Genomic DNA, 23,334 nt, shown 5'->3' with positions numbered 1-23,334 from the left:
CAACACATATAAAGTCAGCCCCACCAATAGATAACTTGGATAAGATACATGCCTCGTGGTGGGGTCCATCCAAGTGGGCCACACGGCCACATCATAACACATAAAAAATAAGAAAAAGAGAGGGAAAGAGAGATAGAAAGAGAGATGGACACGTGTGATGGAGGGCTCCGCCACTATGAGCCCTCCCTTGCAAGCAAACATACATTAAATGGGTCACAATACATGTGGGCCCATCAAATCAAAGATCAACGGTGGAGATTCCTTCTCCACCAAAATGGAAGATCTAGATGACCTCTTTCAAACATAGAAAGTAAACATAATGATGGGGTCCATGGAGAATGGCCCCATCATGGAATGATCATGATAATCAAGGTGGGCCATCGGCCACATCTTAGGGTCCAAAGTGAGATCCATACCATCGATCGGTAGGCCTCACTTGGCCCATCATAAAAACATGAAAACTAACCTATAGAAGCACACATCGTTCGATCTTCTTGGTCTGTTGGAAAGTCGATCTCCTTGTACTTCACTTTGATGGAAGGTGATGAAAGGTGAATGGCTAGGATGAATGAGTTTGGGGTGGAAAGTGGGCCACACACATGCACTTGCTCTCTTGGAAAACCATGGACGTCAACTCCTCTCTCTTTGCTTGTTACTTGGAAAATATGAAGAGAGAGAGAGAGAGAGAGCGTTGTAAGGAGTGATGGATGTGAGGTGAGTGATGGGTGAGGTGAGTGATGGATGTGAGGTGAGTGATGGGTGAGGTTAGAGATTGGGTGACTTTTTGGGTTGCTTGACTTGTGGAGAAAGAAAGCATGGTTGCTCTTGTACTTGACATGAGGTGATTGATTGATTAATTTGAGTGATTGATTGATGGGACATGTTGTAGAGATTCCCTTGGGATTGCAAACGGGCGGCGTTTCTTAGAAATAAACACCAGCCCACATCTTCCAGCTTGGGTGTCGGATCGGTGCGCGAGTCACGGCGTTGGAACCGCGACGACGGTGCGGTCACAATGGTGCAAGTCTCAAATTAAGCTGACTCGAATCTACAGTATACGACTTAGGGTCGCGTGCAAATATCGATTATAAGTCCCGATTTGCCAGACTTCGTCAGGAAGGATCGCGAGAGTCGACGGAACAGTACGGACTAGGATACAGGTCTTACAGCTCTCCCCACCCAATAAAATTTCATCCTTGAAATTTAAAACACAATACAACCAATACAGAGCTCAACCAAGGGAGGAAAATCCTATCCGAACACAACAAGCCAACATAATCAAACACTTGAGAGATGGGGACAACGCCTGCGAATCTCAGCCTCCTGCTCCCAAAATGCCTCATCAACACTACGATGATCCAACTGAACCTCGGATCCTGATCAGAAATGATTGAAACTGCAACATTATGCAGCCTCACAATCTCAATGGTAGGGAGCTATATCAGAAAATCTTTAAGTTATTCCAGCTCAGGGATCTAACCATTCTAAATTCTCAACAATCATAGAGTGAAAGGATAGCTATCAGCAGATATGTGATGTTATCTTCAGGTATTCCCAAGTTATGCTCTGATACCAACATTTGTCACACCCCAAACTCGAAAAAAGGGCACACAAAAGTTCCGATCGCCGAATTCGGCACCGACAACCTCCGTAGTGCCCCATTCTCGGATCCCAGCACTCACATGCCAGATTCCAATCCTGGGATCCTACAAGGAGGATTTTTCAACATAAATTTTTTTCCGTAAGAAGCATAAACACAAGTTTACCCAAATCACAAAGGTAACATCATCATCACATATCCACTAATATAATCATTTGAATACAATGCTGAAAGATAAATACATATGTCAAATCCAAGCTCCATAAGTCAGCTATATGCTCCAACCTCAACGCTGCTGCAACCTAACACCACCTACATGCATCTATCGTGCATAAGCTTACAAAAGCTTAGAGGGTGCTGAAAGTGTATGCACAAGGTAAGTGTCAAGTATACCATAAAAAGCCCATAAATCATACATAATCAGAATAAGTGAAATTACTGACAAGATCATATGATATTAGAGTAAGCAAAAATATACTGGTAAGTCCATGAGTGCTATCAGCCGTACCAAGGCTATGCGATGTAAAACATAATAAGACAATAAAAGATGTTGAGGATGCAATGCAATATGCAAATCCTGATAAGCCACGAAAAACATCAACCTTATCTAGGCCATATAAGTGTAAAAACATAGTAACCCAAAATGCTAAGTACTGCAGATGCAATGTAATATGCGGTGCGAATGAAATGATCATGCTAGAATGTGAAGTCGGGGTGATAGTATGCAGTATCGCAGGCTACGAGGTCCATCACAGGGACTTCTATCCAAACCCGTCCCATACCTAAATTTGGATAGTCTGACTCAATGTGGTATACTCCTAATCTCGGGTTAGTTACACAAATCCTGGCCATGCGAAGTTACACATAACAAATAGCTATGCACCACCAGCCTGATTGGATAGTGAATGAATGAATGAATGGATATGCAATTCCTGCATAATAAGTCCACGTATCAGTATGGTTACTCTCTGGAGAAATCACCGGGGTCTATTACACTCCACACCAACTGCCTCCTCCCTAGCTGCACAGCCCAGTGAGTGGAAGAGACCTCACTATCCGCCTAGCCAACAATCTGCCAATACCTACTCGGCTCATCGATAGCGGACCCATCATGCATGGTTTTATGATAAAACACATGTATGTATGTGTGTATATGTATGCATGCACGCATGGATGGATGAAACGTATGCATGCATGCATGGATGGACAGATTATGCATGTGTGTGTATGCATGCATACATGCATGGATGGATTTATGTGTGTGTATATGTATGTATGCATGCATGGATGGAAGACTGGATGGATGGATCATCACACATGTGGGTGTATATGTGTATGCATGCATGCATACATACATACATAAACACATTTGGGGTTTTTGTGAACTTATTAGCTGGTTGGTAGGGTTTTCAATCACCGTTTTTCGCTATTGCATGGTTCACTTGAGCTTTGGATTTGCTTGGTCTCTTGTTATAAATTGACATGGAAAAATAGATGGATGGTGTGGATTTAGAATAAATACATCAATGTGGGCCCATGGTAAGGGTAACACCCTTTGTAGTGGACCCACCATCAAACTTGGGGCTATTAATTTTGGATAACAACCATTAGTTTTATGAGATTTAAGTGATTACTGTGTTATTATTTAACTTATTTCTTACTATAGCACATGCTCTTAAGCCCTATTAAATAAAAATTTATTATACATGCATCTTTTTCTATTTTATTCCTATATGTGTAAATATTTATATATTTTTTTCTATTTTATATTTATTTATTCCTATTGATGGTTACCAATGATTTTTATCCACCCATTCGATGGACACCATTTCAGTGGTTAGGATGTTCAATTAACATAGTTTTGAAATATTCTTAATCCACAATGGACTTTTGAAATCATATGAGTGGACTTTTTCTATGGTTGTTGGTTTAAAACATGACTTTTGCAAGCCAACAAACCTAATTCTCACTTTAACTGACCCAAAAATATTAATTTTTTTCTTTTAAAAAAATAGACACATGATTTCTCCACACTTGAACAATCACCCATCATAACCAACAGATAACTTCTATTAATAACCTGAATCAATAAAATAATCTAAACTCAATTAAGGAGTCTTTTGGATGCATGTTACAGGTATCGGTTGCCTTAATAGACTGTATTGGTTACATTTTTCTCTGTCATACAGGTTGTGGCTATCAAAGATATAATATCACCTCCTTATAGGGAAACATTTAATGATGTGTACAGGTATATTCATTTTTTCTTATTCTTTATATTGTTTCCCAGTTATATTTGTGTTGGTTTCAGAGTACAGGTAGTGATAGAAAGTGTTGGTCGATTGTGGCTTATAGACAAAGGGATGAGTAACCAACAATACGAATATGGGAGGCCTTCCCCAGGTATCCAGATGCTTTTAGATATAATTATGTTGTTTTTAAATGTATTAGTTCAAAATTGATGGAGCAGACCCAGATGTGCGTCGGAGCTATCCGGATGTTGAGCCGGTGTCCCTGGAAGGTGGGAACCGCTATTATGACTATGATGAAGCTGTCCATTTCCTATGGACATCATTGGAGTGTCTGGGCTATTTGGATAGGCCGTGTTTATGTATTTACTCGAAATTGATGGAGCAGACCCGGATGTACGTCGGAGCTATCCGGATGTTGAGCGGGGGTCCCTGGAGGGTTGGAACCGCTGTTATGACCATGACGAAGCTGCCCATTTCCTATGGACAGCATTGGAATGGCCTAGCCAATTGGAGCAGGCCGTGTTTATATCTGTATTTGCAGGGACCACACCCTTAACCTATAACCTAAACCTATTCTCAAATCCCAAAACCTATAACTACAACCTAAACCTATAACCTGAATCTATAAACTATAACCTAAACCTATAACCTAAACTCAATTCCCTAAACTTTAACCTACAACCGAACCTAAACCTATACTTATAACCTAAACCTATTCTCAAATCCCAAAACCTATAACCTAAACCTTAACCTAAACCTATAACCTATAACCTGAACCTATAACCTAAACTCAATTCCCTAAACCTTAACCTATAACCTAACCTAAACCTATTTTCAAATCCCAAAACCTATAACTATAACCTAAACCTTAACCAAAAACCTATAACCTAACCTAAACCTAAACCTATAACCTTAACCTCAACATATAACCTTAACCTAAACCTAAACCTAAACCTATACCTATAACCTAAACCTATTCTCAAATCCCTAAACCTTTAACCTATAACCTAAACCTATAACCTATAACCTAAACCTAAAACCTAAACCTAAACCTACACTTATAACCTATAACCTAAAACCCAAACGTAAACCCGATCTCGAACCCGAACCCTATTTCCTAAACCTAAACCTTAATGTATTCTCAAATCCCTAAACCTAAACCTACACCAAATCCTAATCTGAACTCCCTAACCTAAACCTAAACCTAAACATGAAAACCCAAACCTAAACCCGATCCCGAACCCGAACTTGATTTCTTAAACCTAAACATTAACCTATTCTCAATTCCCTAAACCTATAGCTTATAACCTAAACCTAAACCTAAACCTTAACCTTAACCTAAACCTAAACCTATAACATATAACCTATAACCTAAACCTAAACCTAAAACCTAAATGTATTCTCAAATCCCTAAACCTAAACCTACACCTAATCCTAATCTCAACTCCCTAACCTAAACCTAAACCTACACCTAATCCTAATCTCAACTCCCTAACCTAAACCTAAACCTAAAATTGAAAACCCAAACCTAAACCCGATCCCGAACCGGAACCCAATTTCCTAAACCTAAACCTTAACCTATTCTCAATTCCCTAAACATATAGCTTATAACATAAACCTAAACCTAAACATAAACCTATAACCTAGAACCTACAACCTATAACCTAAATTTATTCTCAAATCCTTAAACCTAAACCTACACCTAATCCTAATCTCAACTCCCTAACCTAAACCTAAACCTAAACTTGAAAAGCCAAATCTAAACCCGATCCCGAACCCGAACCCAATTTCCTAAACCTAAACCTTAACCTATTCACAATTCCCTAAACCTATAGCTTATAACCTAAACCTAAACCTATAACCTATAACCTAAATGTATTCTCAAATCCCTAAACCTAAACCTACACCTAAGTCTAATCTCAACTCTCTAACCTAAACCTAAACCTAAACTTGAAAACCCAAACCTAAACCCGATCCTGAACCCGAACCCGATTTCCTAAACCTAAACCTTAACCTAAACCTAAACCTAAACCTAAACCTATAACCTATAACCTAAACCTAAACCCAAAACCTAAATGTATTCTCAAATCCCTAAACCTAAACATACGCCTAATCCTAATCTCAACTCAAACTTGAAAACCCAAACCTAAACCTATAACCTACACTTATAACCTAAACCTATAACCTATAACCTAAACCTTAGCCTAAAACCTAATCCTATGACCTAAAACCTAAATGTAATCTCAAATCCCTAAACCTAAACCTACACCTAATCCTAATCTCAACACCCTAACCTAAACTTAAACCTTAACTTGAAAACCCAAACCTAAACCTATAACCTACACTTATAACCTAAACCTATAACCTATAACCTAAACCTAAGCCTAAAACCTAAACCTATGACTAAAAACCTAAATGTATTAAAAAATCCCTAAACCTAAACCTAAACCTACACCTAATCCTAATCTCAACTCCCCAACCTAAACCTAAACCTAAACTTGAAAACCCAAACCTAAACCTATAACCTACACTTATAACCTAAACCTAAGCCTAAAACCTAAACCTATGACCTAAAAGCTAAATGTATTCTCAAATCCCTAAACCTAAACCTACACCTAATCCTAATCTCAACTCCCTAACCTAAACCTAAACCTAAATTTGAAAATCCAAACCTAAACCTGATCCCGAACCCGAACCCGATTTCCTAAACCTAAACCTTTACCTATTCTCAATTCCCTAAACCTATAGCTTATAACCTAAACCTAAACTTAAACCTTAACCTTAACCTAAACCAAAACCTATGACCTAAAATCTAAATGTATTTTCAAATCTCTAAACCTAAACCTACACCTAATCCTAATCTCAACTACCTAACATAAACCTAAACCTAACTTGAAAACCCAAACTTAAACCCGATCCCGAACCCGAACCCGATTTCTTAAACCTAAACCTTTACCTATTCTCAATTCCCTAAACCTTAACCTATAACCTAACCTAAACCAAAACCTATAACCTACACTTATAACCTAAACCTATAACCTATAATCTAAACCTAAGCTTAAAACCTAAACCTATGACCTAAAACCTAAATGTATTCTCAAATCCCTAAACCTAAACCTACACCTAATCCTAATCTCAACTCCCTAACCTAAACCTAAACCTAAACTTGAAAACCCAAACCTAAACCTATAACCTACACTTATAACCTAAACCTATGACCTCAAACCTAAATGTATTCTCAAATCCCTAAACCTAAACCAACACATAATCTTAATCTCAACTACCTAACCTAAACCTACACCTATAACCTACACATATAACCTAAACCTATAACCTAAACCTAAGCTTAAAACCTAAACCTATGACCTAGAACCTAAATGTTTTCTCAAATCCCTAAACCTAACCCTACACCTAATCCTAATCTTAACTCCCTAACCTAAACCTAAACCTAAACTTGGATACCCAAACCTAAACCCGATCCAGAACCTGAACCCGATTTCCTAAACCTAAACCTAAACCTAGACCTATAACTTATAACCTAAACCTAAACTTAAAACCTAAATGTATTCTCAAATCCCTAAATCTAAACCTACACCTAATCCTAATCTCAACTCCCTAACTTAAACCTAAACCTAAACCTAAACTTAAAACCTAAATGTATTCTCAAATCCCTAAACCTAAACCTACACCTAATCCTAATCTCAACTCCCTAACCTAAACCTAAACCTAAACTTGAAAATCCAAACCTAAACCCGATCCCGAACCCGAACCCGATTTCCTAAACCTAAACCTTTACCTATTCTCAATTCCCTAAACCTATAGCTTATAACCTAAACCTTAACCTAAACCTATAACCTTAACCTAAACCAAAACCTATGACCTAAAACCTAAATGTATTCTCAAATCTCTAAACCTAAACCTACACCTAATCCTAATCTCAACTTCGTAACCTAAACTTGAAAACCCAAACCTAAACCCGATCCCGAACCCGATTTCCTAAACCTCAACCTGAACCTATTCTCAAATCCCTAAACCTAAACCTACACCTAATCCTAATCTTAACTCCCTAACCTAAACGTAAACCTAACTTGAAAACTCAAACCTAAACCCAATCCTGAACCCGAACCCGATTTCCTAAACCTAAACATTTACCTATTCTCAATTCCCTAAACCTTAACCTATAACCTAACCTAAACCTAAACCCTAACCTAAACCTAAACCTATAACCTACACTTATAACCTAAATCTATAACCTATAACCTAAACCTAAGCCTAAAACCTAAACCTATAACCTAAAACCTAAATGTATTCTCAAATCTCTAAACCTAAACCTACACCTAATCCTAATCTCAACTCCCTAACCTAAACCTAAACCTAAACTTGAAAACCCAAACCTAAACCTATAACCTACACTTATAACCTAAACCTAAACCTATAACCTACACGTATAACCTAAACCTATAACCTAAACCTATGACCTCAAACCTAAATGTATTCTCAAATCCCTAAACCTAAACCTACACCTAATCCTAATCTCAACTCCCTAACCTAAACTTAAACCTATAACCTACACTTATAACCTAAACCTAAACCTAAACCTATAACCTAAAGCTAAGCCTAAACCCTAAACCTTTGACCTAAAACCTAAATGTATTCTCAAATCCCTAAACCTAAACCTACACCTAATCCTAATCTCAACTCCCTAACCTAAAACTAAACCTAAACTTGAAAACCCAAACCTAAACCTGATCCCGAACCCGAACCCGATTTCCTAAACCTAAACCTTAACCTATTCTCAATTCCTTAAACCTATAGCTTATAACTTAAACCTAAACCTTAACCTAAACCTAAACCTAAACCTATAACCTTAACCTAAACAAAAATCTATGAACTAAAACCTAAATGTATTCTCAAATCTCTAAACCTAACCTACACCTAATCTTAATCTCAACTCCTTAACCTAAACCTAAACCTAAACTTGAAAACCCAAACCTAAACCCCGAACTTGATTTCCTAAACCTAAACCTTAACCTATTCTCAAATCCCTAAACCTAAACCTACACCTAATCCTAATCTAAACTCCCTAACCTAAACTTAAACCTAAACTTGAAAATCCAAACCTAAACCGGATCCTGAACCCAAACCCGATTTCCTAAACCTAAACCTTAACCTATTCTCAAATCCCTAAACCTAAACCTACACCTAATCCTAATCTCAACTCTAACCTAAACCTAAACCTAACTTGAAAACCCAAACCTAAACCCAATCCCGAACCTGAACCCAATTTTCTAAACCTAAACCTTAACCTATTCTCGATTCCCTAAACCTTAACCTATAACCTAACTTAAACCTAAACCTATAACCTACACTTATAACCTAAACCTAAACCTAAGCCTAAAACCTAAACCTATGACCTAAAACCTAAATGTATTCTCAAATCCCTAAACCTAAACCTACACCTAATCCTAATCTCAACTCCTTAACCTAAACTTAAACCTAAACCTAAACCCGATCCCAAACCCGAACCCGATTTCTTAAACCTAAACCTTAACCTATTCTCAATTCCATAAACCTTAACCTATAACCTAACCTAAACCTAAACCTATAACCTACACTTATAACCTAAACCTAAACTTGAAAACCCAAACCTAAACCCAATCCCGAACCCAAACCCGATTTCCTAAACCTAAACCTTAACCTATTCTCAATTCCCTAAACCTATAGCTTATAACTGTAAGTGCTATAGTTTATATCCCTGTCTGTTGTCAAATTTGTGGTGCCAAAATCACTGTTATATATAACTTGCATAAGTGAAGTTCTCTCAAGGATCAACATTCATGAACAAGCTAAGCTCACAACAAGCAAAGCTCACAAGTACAAGGATCAATCTTGAATGCAAGAGCTGCTCTCAAGACAAGACTCAAGCTGCAAGATTTCAAGAAGAGTACAAGGCAGTTTGTAAAGAACTCAAGACACTTTTAAGATTGAGCTACATCAAGATTTCAACTACATCAAGACTTCAAGGCTCATACTTCAAGGTCACTAGTTCCTAATGTTTCAATGTCCTTACTTCATGGTTGAGGTTTGACTGACCTTAGGTTGACCTTAGAAGTAGGTCATTTTACATACATAAATCGAATGTTTATTTTACATAAGTTTGGTCTGTGCTTCGACTAGTCCTAGAGTTGCTTCAACCAGTCTAAGAAATTCCTCGATCAGTCGTGAGTTTGTTACAAATTTCGGATAAAATCTGTTAGGCTTCGACTAGTCCAGGAATCTGTTCGACTAGTCGAAGGAACAGTGTCAACTGCATCTTCGACCAGTCGAAAAACTTCGACTCAAAATATAGCGATGTTTTTCAGGTTCTTCGACCAGTCGAAGGAGACCTTCGACCAGTCGAAAGGTGACCTACGACCAGTCGAAGGAGACCTTCGACCAGTCGTAGAACGGTCAAAGCTCATCGCGCCTGATTTTTTAAATATCTGTTATTGCTTCGACTAGTCGAAGAGCTCCCTAGACCAGTCGAAGACGCGATCTGCTCACCTATAAATAGTGCACGAATCTCAGAAGAAATCATCAAATTAATTAATCCATTCAAGCCAATCTTCGTCGAACTTCTGAGAGATAATTCTCTGCTCCATCTAAGCTAAGTATGCTTATTTAATATTCTCTTTCCTTAGCTTTATTTAATTGATTTTGTTTCTGCTATTCCAATCTAATTTGATAAGAGGAATTGTTATTTCCTTTCTTTGGAATCAAAATCAATTAAGGCAAGCCCTATTTGGTTTAATTTAAAATCTATTAGAATTAGAACCATTGTAATTGAGTACTGGACATTGAACTTGGACATTCAATCATCTACTCTGATTTGGTTCTACCGAGCTGGTACAACGAAGGAGATAATCAGGTTTTTACATTTAATTATAAATTCCTTTCTGTTTTGGTTTCTTTCAAGATTTGCCAGAAAAATCTTGTTGTATTGGTTATCTGAGGAGATCAAGGAAAACTCAGAAGTGGGGTTTTTTAATTGTGTAAGCCCACAGACAAAGACACAATTGTAAAGGTTTTGGGTGAACCTGGGAAAACCTATTTTGTTAGTGAATGCTAATATCCCCTGTGTGAGGATATTAGGAGTGGAGTAGCATTCTGTGTGGCTGTTGTTTAATAGTTGGTGAACACACAGGTGAACCACTATAATCCCTTGTGTTGTGGTTGAATGATTTATACTTCTGATCTTTAATTATTCTTTTGTGGGATGTATGTATGGTGGTGAATGTTGTAATCATTTAATTCAAGCATTGTGAGAATTTTGTAATAGTTTAGAATTTATTTTCTGCTATTCCTTTATCAGCTTGATATTCAATTTCCTTTAAAAGTTGTTCCAGCAAGGTTGCCCCGCCATTTTTATGGTGTATGGCTGTCCCTAGAACAATACATTTGTGATTACAATTTATTTCAATTCAGTTTGTAATTATTTCTGTATTCCTCTTTGGTTTGAGATTTGATACAAAGATCTTTCTAGAAATAAGGTTGTCCAACCATAAACTCTGGTTTTTGGTGTAAGGTTGTCCTTAGAACAACATTTGTATCAACCTCTCAATATCTGATTTTTGAGGTTATTTTACTTTCTTGCATTGTGATTTATTTTGGCTATCATATTCTTTTTAATTCCGCTGTTATAAGTTTTATTTGGCATTGTCCTATTCACCCCCCCCCCCCCCCCTCTACGACATATAGCTAGGCCTTTTCAAGTGGTATCAAAGCCTAATAGCTCTTTTTTAATTCTTGGATTTAATTCCTGAGCTAACGATTTAAGCTATTTAAGATGTCAAATTTTGATAGCCTTTCAGTCACAAGGCCTCCACCCTATGGTGGCTCCAACTATGCCTATTGGAAAGCCAGAATGAGGATCTTCCTCAAATCAATGGATGAAAATGTGTGGCAAGCCACAGTGACTGAATGGAAACCTCCTATTATGGAAGTTACTGGGGTTGATGATTCAAAATCTATGAAAGTCACACCATATTACCAATGGACCACTCTTCAGAAAAGTGAGAGTAGTGCAAATGTTAAAGCACTAAATGCAATTATTTGCGCACTATCACCGGATGAGTTCAAAAGAATCATTTCCTGTGATACTGCAAAGCAAGCTTGGGATATATTAGAAATGACACACGAGGGTACTACAATTGTCAAAAAATCTAAAGTCCAACTCCTCACAACCAGATTTGAAGAAATTCATATAGAGGAAAATGAAATGTTTATGGACTTTTACACTAGATTGAATGACATTGTAAACTCAATGTGGGGTCTTGGCGATAAAATCCCAGAAAGTAAAGTGTGTGCAAAAATATTACGCTCACTTCCTGAACGGTTCAATTCTAAAGTAACCGCGATCCAGGAACTTCGTGATACGGATAATATGAGGGTAGAAGAACTAGTTGGTTCTCTACAAACCTACGAGTTAAACTTTAAAGCTCCTAAAGGTAAATCTATCGCACTAAAATCTTCTAAATGTAATTTAAAAGAAAATTCTAATTCAGAAGATGATATGGCTTTTTTAGCTAAGAAATTTTACAAGATTTTCAAAAGCAAGAAAAGGGTTGATTTTCAAAAATCAAATGATAAAAAGAAGTTTAGACCTAAATCTCAAAAATATTTGAAAAATAGTTAATGTTACAACTGTCAAGAATATGGGCACTTAGCAAATAGATGTCCTAAAAGGGACAAACCCAAGAAGAAGGGTATGTTGGCTACATGGGATGAATCATCTGATTCTGAAGGTTCTTCTGAATCAGAAGATTCTGAAACTGAGTCGGACAATGAGGTTAAAGCTCTTATGACTCTAGCCAAATTCACATTTTCAGATAATGACTCAACAAGTGAAGAAAATCTGAGTAGTGAATGTGAAAATGAAGATGATCTTCAAGACGCTTACAATGCCCTATATAAGGAAAGTTGTAAAATTGATGTCAAACTTAAACTTCAAAAAGAAAAGTTTTCTAAACTCACAAAATGTTTTGAATCACTTGTCTTAGAAAAATCACAAATTTCAGATTGTTTTGAAAAATCAAAATGCGATTTGGAATTCAAAAACTCCCTAATTATTGATTTAAAATCTGAAATTGAGAAACTTAAAACTGAAGTATCTTCTCTTCTGAGTCTAAAGGACACATGGAAATATGCCCAAGGTGATCCAAAGTTAGAGAAACTTTTATCCGGATCAAGAAAATGTGGCGATCTATCTGAGTTGGGCTATGATAAAAATCTACCTCCTAAACAAAAGTATACTCCTCCTATGTTTGTTAAAGGAGAGTCCTCAAACTCAAAAGGGAAAAGTACTTATCAAGATTTTTCTAGAAATTCAAAAACTTTTCAAAAACCTAGAAGCAACCATGTCAACTTTAATCAGAAACGAAATCCACTAGCTGAAAAGATAGTTGATTTACTCAAGGAGCTCTTAAAATCTAACTCTATAGGTCATTCCTACAAATATACACAAAAGAAGACCAACTATGTTCCTAAACCCAAAACAGTTATGAAATGGGTTCCTAAAGTTACCTGCTAGGTTGCTCACACTGCTTTCAAAACAACAAGTCATTCAAAGTGGTACCTAGACGGTGGATGCTCCGGGCATATGACAGTGACAAAGCTTTATTCACGGATTTGAAAGACATGACTGATGGTTCATCACATTTGGTGATGGTAGCAACTGCAAGATTATAGGCCAAGGTACGGTTTAACTTTTTAATCTTCCCGTGTTTAAAAATGTTTTATATGTTGAAGGCTTAAAACATAACTTGCTTAGTATATCTCAAATATGTGATAATAACCATAGTGTTCGCTTTTCTAATCAAAGCTGTGAGATACTAAACAATAAGGGTTCTGTAATATTAACTGGACGTAGAACGTCTGAAAATTGCTATATTATTAGCGAATCCAGCTCATCTAATCAAACATGTTACATGGTCCATACAGACGAGACTGATTTATGGCACAAACGTCTTGGACATGTACATTATCAAAATTTATATAGATTGAGCAAACGAGAACTTATAAGAGGTTTACCCAAACTTCAGAAATTAGATAAAATATGTGGTGAGTGCCAGATAGGCAAACAAACAAAGAACTCACACAAAAAGGTGAATTCAAATACCACATCAAGACCACTCGAACTTCTCCACATGGATCTGATAGGACCTACCAGAACAGAAGTCGTGGTGGGAAAAAGTATATCCTAGTAATAGTTGATGACTTTACCAGATTCACTTGGGTAGTCTTCTTAAGGGATAAATCTGAAACCTTTGAAGAAGTAAGAAAAGTTTTCAAAAGGATTCAAACTGAAAAATCTTCTCAAATCAGTAAAATTCGTAGTGATCATGGATCTGAATTTGAGAATAGCAATTTTGAGAAGTTCTGTACCGACCAAGGAATATTACATGAATTCTCTGCTCCCAAAACTCCACAACAAAATGGAATTGTAGAAAGAAAGAATAGGGTGCTTCAAGAAATGGCTAATGTCATGCTGAATAGCATGAAGCTCGCTAAAAATCTTTGGGCTGAAGCAGTCAACACAGCTTGCTATATTATTAACCGAGTCTACACTAGCAAAGATAATAATAAAACGGCTTACGAATTGTGGTTCAATAAAAAGCCTACTGTTAAATACTTTCGAGTTTTTGGCAGCAAGTGCTATATTTTACGTGATCGTGAAAATTTAGAAAAATTCGATACGAAGAGTGATGAAGGTATTTTTCTAGGATATTCCTTAAATAGTCGAGCTTATAGGGTTCTGAACAAAAGGACTGGTGTGATTCAAGAATCCATTAATGTTGTCATTTATGATCACTTAAACACGCCAATTTCTAATTCAGATAATGATGAAGTACTAATCATTGATAAACCCGATACTTCATCGAATCAGACTGATTCTGAGTTGAGGACTATTAAAGATCATCCAACCACATAAATTCTTGGAAACCCTCTCACCGGTGTTCGCACCCGTAGACAACTTGAGGATATATGTAATTATGTATGTTTTACATCCCAAATAGAACCATCTAACGTAAAAGAAGCTCTTGCTGATGAGAACTGGATTGTTGAGATGCAAAAAGAGCTCAACCAATTCGTAAGAAATGATGTTTGGTATCTCGTACCAAGACCTAAAGATAAACACATCATTGGAACAAAATGGATTTTCAAAAATAAGTCTGACGAGTGTGGAAATATAATTAGAAATAAGGCTAGACTAGTGGTACAAGGTTATACTCAAATTGAAGGGATTGATTTCGATGAAACTTTTACACCAGTAGCACGTCTTGAATCTATCGGACTATTTATATCTATTGCATGTTTTAGAAAGATAAAGATCTATCAGATGGATGTGAAAAGTGCTTTTCTAAATGGCGATTTACATGAAGAAGTCTATGTTGAACAGCCAATGGGTTTTGAAGATTCCAAAAATACTGATTATGTGTATCGGCTTAAAAAGGCACTTTATGGATTAAAACAAGCACCTAGGGCATGGTATGAGAAACTAACGAAATTTCTTTTAAGTCATAATTTTCAAATGGGATCTGTTGATAAAACTCTGTTTGTTAAAAAACATAATGATCATATCTTAATGGTGCAGATTTATGTTGATGATATCATTTACGGATCAACTTGTACTGACTTGACTACTGAGTTTGCAGATTTGATGAAATCACAGTTTGAAATGAGTATGGTTGGGAAATTGACTTATTTCCTTGGATTGCAAGTAAAGCAACAACCTTAAGGAATATTCATTTCTCAATCTAAGTATGCTTTGAATCTAATCAAGAGATTTGGATTTGAGAATGGCAAGAATTTTGATACTCCTATGAGTACTACCCTGAAACTCTCAAAAGACTCTAATGGTAAAAATGTTGACTCAAAACTTTATCGGAGTATGATTGGTAGTTTGTTATATTTAACTGCTAGTAGACCTGATATTTCTCTAAGTGTTGGTATTTGCGCAAGATATCAATCTGATCCAAAAGAATCTCACTTGATTCCTGGTCCAGCGAATTATTAGATATGTCGCAATTAGTTAATCTCGGTCTCGGTATCCTCATGAAACTAGTGTCCAATTAGTCGGATGCTGACTGGGCTGGTAATCTAGATGATAGAAAATCAACCAGTGGTGGTTGTTTTTACATTGAAAATTGTCTAGTTTCCTAGTTTAGTAAGAAACAAAATTCTATATCACTTTCAACAGCTGAAGCTGAGTATATCGCAGCTGATAATGCATGTACACAGCTTGTTTGGATGCAACGAATGCTAAGTGATTATGAAATTAAACAGGATTCTATGTTATTACATTGTGATAATTCCAATGAGATAAATATTTCAAAAAATCCTATTCAGCATTCTCGTACTAAGCACATTGACATTAGATTTCATTATATAAGGGAATTAGTAGAAGAAAAAGTTATATCTCTAGAATATATTCCTACCGAAGATCAACGAGCTGACATTTTCACAAAACCTCTCGATAAAAGCAGGTTCAAAAAGATGAAATTTGATCTTGGCATGTGCATTTTAAAATGATTATTTATGCCTACTTATATTATAGTGTATATATTTGCTAGATTGAATTCTAATTTTTGTATAATTTGTAAGAAATATGAATTTTTGGGCATTCTTCGACCTGTCATGAGTATACTCGACCAGTCGACCTTCGACCGGTCGTAGATATCCACGACCAGTCGTAGAACTCGGGAATCTCTTATAATTTGGGGATTTTTGCTTTCTTCCTCATTTCGTTTTTCTTCTCTATGGAGCCGTGCTTCGACTTGTCGAACCCATCTTTCATGTTCTTCAAGGTTAGTGTTCCAAATCACGTTTTTCTTACAGATTTGTGTCTAGATTGTTTACTTTTCAAGCTTTAAGCTTTGTATTTTGGATTTCATTGAGATTTGGGGTTTGGATTTTGAAAAATCTGTTTTGTGTAAACCCACTTCTTAATCCTTTGCAACTTCTTATTTCCTTGATATCCTTGTTGCAAATGGCTTCTACAGGTAGAAAAACTACTTCCCGTGGTCCTTCTTCTTCCTCCAGATCGATCATTATCTCTAAGCGTCATCTTCTTGTTTCCAATGATGATCCATCATATGTTAGGGACATTAGATTAGGTAATGTTATTGTTGAACATCCTGTTGATGTTAATTATATTGCACCTTTTGACATCCTTCCTATGCTTGAAGCTGTAGGTTGGGTTAACTTATTACATTGGGGTGGGGCTGCATACCGGTCCATTGCCCAATCCATGTTTACATGTATTAGTGCTTTCTCACAGGATAATTTAACTTTTAAAATATCTACTAGAGAAGGGCCTTTTGACATTGATCGTCATTTAATTTCAGCCCTTATGGACATTCCTGTGAATGATGAGGGTATTCCTATCCATAACTTAACTGATAAACTCTCAATGTCTGAAAAATGCATGCTCACTAGAGACTTGTGCAGCATGGATGTTCAATGGACACAAAAAGGGAATGCGCTTCCCGCAAGGTATTTGTTACCCAAGTACAGAATTCTCCACAAAATCTTTGTGTCTAATCTGTATCCTCGTTCGGGTAATAAAACTGACTTGACTTCGTTTATGGTTCGTGTTATCCATGTTATTTCCAATGGTACTCAGATTTGTTTACCATCCTTAATCTGTCATTTCATTCTTTAGTTTAGACTCCCTCCTGGTCATAGTGACATTCCTTTTGCCTATTTAATGACTGTATTAGCTACACATATGTTAGTCGATATGCCAGTTGATGAGGCACCAATCCATCATCTGATCTTCAACAATACTAATATCAATAAGATGAAACTGGATCTACTTCCTGAACAAGGTGGTGGTGGTGGTGGTGGTCATGAAGAAGCTGGTGATGACATTAATATGGATGACATTTTTGAGGAACTAGATTCTGACTCAACAAATGATCCAGATTTTGAACCATCTGATGTTGATGCTCGTCTTAGTGCATTAGAGAATAAAGTTGAGAATATAAATGTAAAGATGGAAAACATGTCTGTTGCTCATGATTTACAATTCAAGTACATGCGCAAATATCTTAGGCGATTGAACAAAGGTATGCACCAACTTGATCCCTCTATTCCTGCTCCATCATCTGGTTCTGGTTCTGACTAGTTTATATGAGACTTTTGGTCTGTAATAACTTTATAACTTAGCACTTGGCTGACTAATTTTGAGTTGGATACTATCTATGTTTTATGCTGGATATTTATTCTATGTGAAGCTATGCTGAGTATCTCTATCACTGTTTTGCTATACTCTCATAACTCCTCATGTTTACTCTCATATATCCCTTTATTTAGTTCTCCTTTATTGTTGTTTCCTTTGTCATATTGTGACAAAAAGGGGGAGAATGGTTTGTTCTTAACGATGTGATTGTGAGAGGAGTAGCATTGGTTATGTTACTTAGGGGGAGTATGTTTGAACTAGTTGAATGAAACTAGTTGAATGTTGAATGTTGAATATTGAATATTGATTTGCAGGTAAGCCAGTTTATATGACCTGGTTCATAACTTATATGACCTGGTTCATATGACCTGGTTCATAACTCTTTAACCAGTTGTTTTACTTTATGTTTATCTTGGTTATGTGTTTTGTCACTAATTTGACAAAGGGGGAGATTGTAAGTGCTATAGTTTATATCCCTGTCTGTTGTCAAATTTGTGGTGCCAAAATCACTGTTATATATAACTTGCATAAGTGAAGTTCTCTCAAGGATCAACATTCATGAACAAGCTAAGCTCACAACAAGCAAAGCTCACAAGTACAAGGATCAATCTTGAATGCAAGAACTGCTCTCAAGACAAGACTCAAGCTGCAAGACTTCAAGAAGAGTACAAGGCAGTTTGTAAAGAACTCAAGACACTTTCAAGATTGAGTTACATCAAGATTTCAACTACATCAAGACTTCAAGGCTCATACTTCAAGGTCACTAGTTCCTAATGTTTCAATGTCCTTACTTCATGGTTGAGGTTTGACTGACCTTAGGTTGACCTTAGAAGTAGGTCATTTTGGATACATAAATCGAATGTTTATTTTACATAAGTTTGGTTTGTGCTTCGACTAGTCCTAGGCCTTCTTCGACTAGTCCTAGAGTTGCTTCGACCAGTCTAAGAAATTCTTCGATCAGTCAAAACTAAATTACAAATTTCGAGATAAAATTAACATAGTTAGCCTAATCCACTACATACCTCTTGACCCTCCTCACCACCTCGAACAACGACCCACTCAAGTCCCGATGTTTTTCAGGTTCTTTGACCAGTCGAAGGAGACCTTCGACCAGTCGAAAGGTGACCTACGACCAGTCGAAGGAGACCTTCGACCAGTCGTAGAACGGTCAAAGCTCATCGCGCCTGATTTTTCAAATATCTGTTATTGCTTCGACTAGTCGAAGAGCTCCCTAGACCAGTCGAAGACGCGATCTGCTCACCTATAAATAGTGCACGAATCTCAGAAGAAATCATCAAATTAATTAATCCATTCAAGCCAATCTTCGTCGAACTTCTGAGAGATAATTCTGTGCTCCATCTAAGTTAAGTGTGCTTATTTAATATTCTCTTTCCTTAGCTTTATTTAATTGATTTTGTTTCTGCTATTCCAATCTAATTTGATAAGAGGAATTGTTATTTCCTTTCTTTGGAATCAAAATCAATTAAGGCAAGCCCTATTTGGTTTAATTTAAAATCTATTAGAATTAGAACCATTGTAATTGAGTACTGGACATTGAACTTGGACATTCAATCATCTACTCGACTTAGTTCTACCGGGCTGCTACAACGAAGGAGATAATCAGGTATTTTACATTTAATTGTAAATTCCTTTCTGTTTTGGTTTCTTTCAAGATTTGCCAGAAAAATCTTGTTGTATTGGTTATTTGAGGAGAGCCAGGAAAACTCAGAAGTGGGGTTTTTTTAATTGTGTAAGCCCACAGACAAAGACACAATTGTAAAGGTTTTGGGTGAACCTGGGAAAACCTATTTTGTTAGTGAACGCTAATATCCCCTGTGTGAGGATATTAGGAGTGGAGTAGCATTCTATGTGGCTGTTGTTTAATAGTTGGTGAACACACAGGCGAACCACTATAATCCCTTGTGTTGTGGTTGAATGATTTATACTTCTGATCTTTAATTATTCTTTTGTGGGATGTATGTATGGTGGTGAATGTTGTAATCATTTAATTTAAGCATTGTGAGAATTTTGTAATAGTTTAGAATTTATTTTCTGCTATTCCTTTATCAGCTTGATATTCAATTTCCTTTAAAAGTTGTTCCAGCAAGGTTGCCCTGCCATTTTTATGGTGTATGGCTGTCCCTAGAACAATACATTTGTGATTACAATTTATTTCAATTCAGTTTGTATTTATTTCTGTATTCCTCTTTGGTTTGAGATTTGATACAAAGATCTTTCTAGAAATAAGGTTGTCCTACCATAAACTCTGGTTTTTGGTGTAAGGTTGTCCTTAGAACAACATTTGCATCAACCTCTCAAGATCTGAATTTTGAGGTTATTTTACTTTCTTGCATTGTGATTTATTTTGGCTATCATATTCTTTTTAATTCCGCTGTTATAAGTTTTATTTGGCATTGTCCTATTCACCCCCCCTCTAGGACATATAGCTAGGCCTTTTCAAGAACCTAAACTTAAACCTAAACCTAAACCTATAACCTTAACCTTAACCAAAACCTATGACCTAAAACCTAAATGTATTCTCAGATCTCTAAACCTAAACCTACACCTAATCCTAATCTCAACTTCCTAACCTAAACCTAAACCTAAACTTGAAAACCTAAACCTAAACCCAATCTCGAACCCGAACCCGATTTCCTAAGCCTGAACCTTAATCTATTCTCAATTCCCTAAACCTAGACCTATAACCTAACCTAAACCTAAACCTATAACCTACACTTATAACCTAAACCTAAATCTATAACCTAAATGTATTCTCAAATCCTTAAACCTAAACCTACACCTAATCCTAATCTCAGCTCCCTAACCTAAACTTAAACTTAAACTTGAAAACCTAAACCTAAATCTGATCCTGAACCCGAACCCGATTTCCTAAACCTAAACCTTAACCTATTCTCAATTCCCTAAAGCTATAACCTATATACTATAAGCTATAACCTAAACCTAAACCTTAACTTAAACCTATAACCTAAACCTTTAAACTAAACCTAAACCAAAACCCTATAACATATACCATAACCTATAACCTATAACCTAAACTTATAACCTATAACCTAACCTTAACCTAAACCTAAAACCTAAACCTAAACCTAAAACCTAAATGTATTCTCTAATCCCTAAATCTAGACCTACACCTAATCCTAATCTCAACTCCCTAACCTAAACCTAAACCTAAACTTGAAAACCCAAACCTAAACCTGATCCCGAACCCGATTGTTGTAATTATGTAGCCCAATCAAATGACAACAAATAAGAATGTATCCCTTTTAACACATGCCCCTTTTTACAAAGCTTTAATTTTTGTTGTTGTTTTAATTAACTTGAATTGAAACACTTTTTTACATTATTTGGTTGCATTAGTTTTATTTTAATGATCAGTTTTATTTTAAAAAAGTGTACCCACTTTTTTGGATTAAAAAAAACGAATGAAGTTTCTGCAATTCTTCATGATTCTGAATTATAATGTTTTATTGGTTGAATATTTTTCTAAATATTAGGCGGCGTGCAGGGACGCCGTGCTAAGCTGGCGGGGCTAGTGCCACGGCGGGAAAGGCGTCGTCGAGGCGAATTAGATGAAAGACACAAAAAGAAAATTGTTGCTGATTTTTTTCCTTTTTTTATTTATAATGTTAAACTTATATGTATTTATGCGAGGATGAATGTAATGTGGATAAGATTGTTTGTCTTTGGATGAATGTAGTTTATGTTTGGATGGATTTACGTAGTTTGGGTTTAGATGGATGTGAATGTGAATATGATGAAATATATTATATAACAGGTGTATATCAGGAAGAATTGCAACAGGTGTAACAGGTGTATATTCAAATATGAGACGGTCGAAGACCGTCCTTTTCAGGGTCATAAGAGACGATTCATAGCAGTCTTTTTTAAGGACGGTCTATGACCGTCCTTTTCAGGCTCATAAGAGACGGTCCATGACCGTCCTTTTCAGGTTCATAAGAGATGGTTTATAGCAGTCCTTTCGAAGGACGGTCTATGACCGTCGTTTTATGGTTCATCAGAGACTGCCTATAACAATCTTTTTTACTGACGGTCATGGACCGTCCTTTTCACGGACGGTCCTAGACCGTCCTTTTAAGATTCATGAGAGACATCTTATGTCTACCTTTAGAGACGGTCCACAACCGTCCTTCTCTAGAGACGGTTTATGGCCATCCTTTAAGTAATATGAAAATATGACGGCCCTTGCGACAGTCCAAGACCGTCCTTTATGGTCTTTTGAGAAGGTTTTCGACTGTCCTTTTTTCGCTGTTTTAGCGTAGTGTGAGGCCCATGTTACAAGGCCCATTGTGATGTATTTCAAGGCCCAGGGGTTATGGCCCATTGCAATGTACATAAGGCCCATTGATGTGGCCCACTTGATTTATATAAGGCCCATATGATGCGGCCCATTTGATGTATCCAAGGCCCATGGGTCGAGGCCCAACGGGATGTCCTTAAGGTCCATTGCAATGTGTGATTCCCCCATGGTTTGTGTAATGATGTGTTATGGCGGGCCATGCCTTGGGAGCAATGTTGGTTTGACGTCCACATTGTAATAATGTTAGTTAAATGTCCGCATTATGACTCTCCCTTAGGCCCATTGGTAGGCCCATACTGGTTATATGTAGGTCGTCTAGGCCCATATTCGGTGTAAGGATAGTTCATTACTTTATAACATGCTTAGTACACTTCCATGATTTATGTGCATACACATCATATGTATGTCTAATATGAGGAATGTTTAATCATAGCCTAAGTAGTTGGGCCGAGACATTTACGGGACTCCTTATGAGACGGAGTGCCCCACATGAGCACGTGGTACGCGCGAGATTGCTGTATGACTAACGGTGTGACTCATGCATTTCGCATTGTGTCGTGATTCACTACACGCCCTAGCGACATCAGGGTCGTGGCCTCCATAGGCACATCGTGGATGGTCGTATAGGATACTGGAAATATTGGCTCTAGTATTGTGGACACTTAAGATGTCCTTGGGTGAAAATTTCAGAACTTTTTTGGTACCAGGAGTTGCTCCAACGTCTAGACCGAGTGGATACATGAGCGCCCGATGCGGAATACCAGTAGGCCGCGTCCCCCACTGTGTCGTGGTCGGTTGGAAGGGGGTGTGGCCTTATCCGCCCAAGTGAGGGGGCTATAAGCTAGGATGAGTTTGACCAGCTCGTAAATGAGTCCGCTATCGACAAGCCGGGTATGTATTGGCAGACTACTGGTTAGGCGGA

At 37.0% G+C, this 23,334-nt stretch overlaps 1 long non-coding RNA gene across 1 annotated transcript; it reads left to right on the top strand.

The window, feature by feature from the left end:
- Window positions 1–3,751: 3,751 nt before the first annotated feature.
- On the top strand, window positions 3,752–21,828 carry LOC131253988 (uncharacterized). Its single transcript, XR_009175406.1, has 3 exons — window positions 3,752–3,851; window positions 3,956–4,003; window positions 21,600–21,828. It is a non-coding gene; the product is annotated as an uncharacterized LOC131253988 (long non-coding RNA).
- The last annotated feature ends 1,506 nt before the right edge of the window (window positions 21,829–23,334 follow it).

Source organism: Magnolia sinica, chromosome 8 (genome assembly GCF_029962835.1).
Source record: "Magnolia sinica isolate HGM2019 chromosome 8, MsV1, whole genome shotgun sequence".
NCBI lineage: Eukaryota > Viridiplantae > Streptophyta > Magnoliopsida > Magnoliales > Magnoliaceae > Magnolia > Magnolia sinica.
The sequence above is the reverse complement of the archived record's forward strand: the minus strand, read 5'-3'. Positions and strand labels throughout refer to the sequence as shown.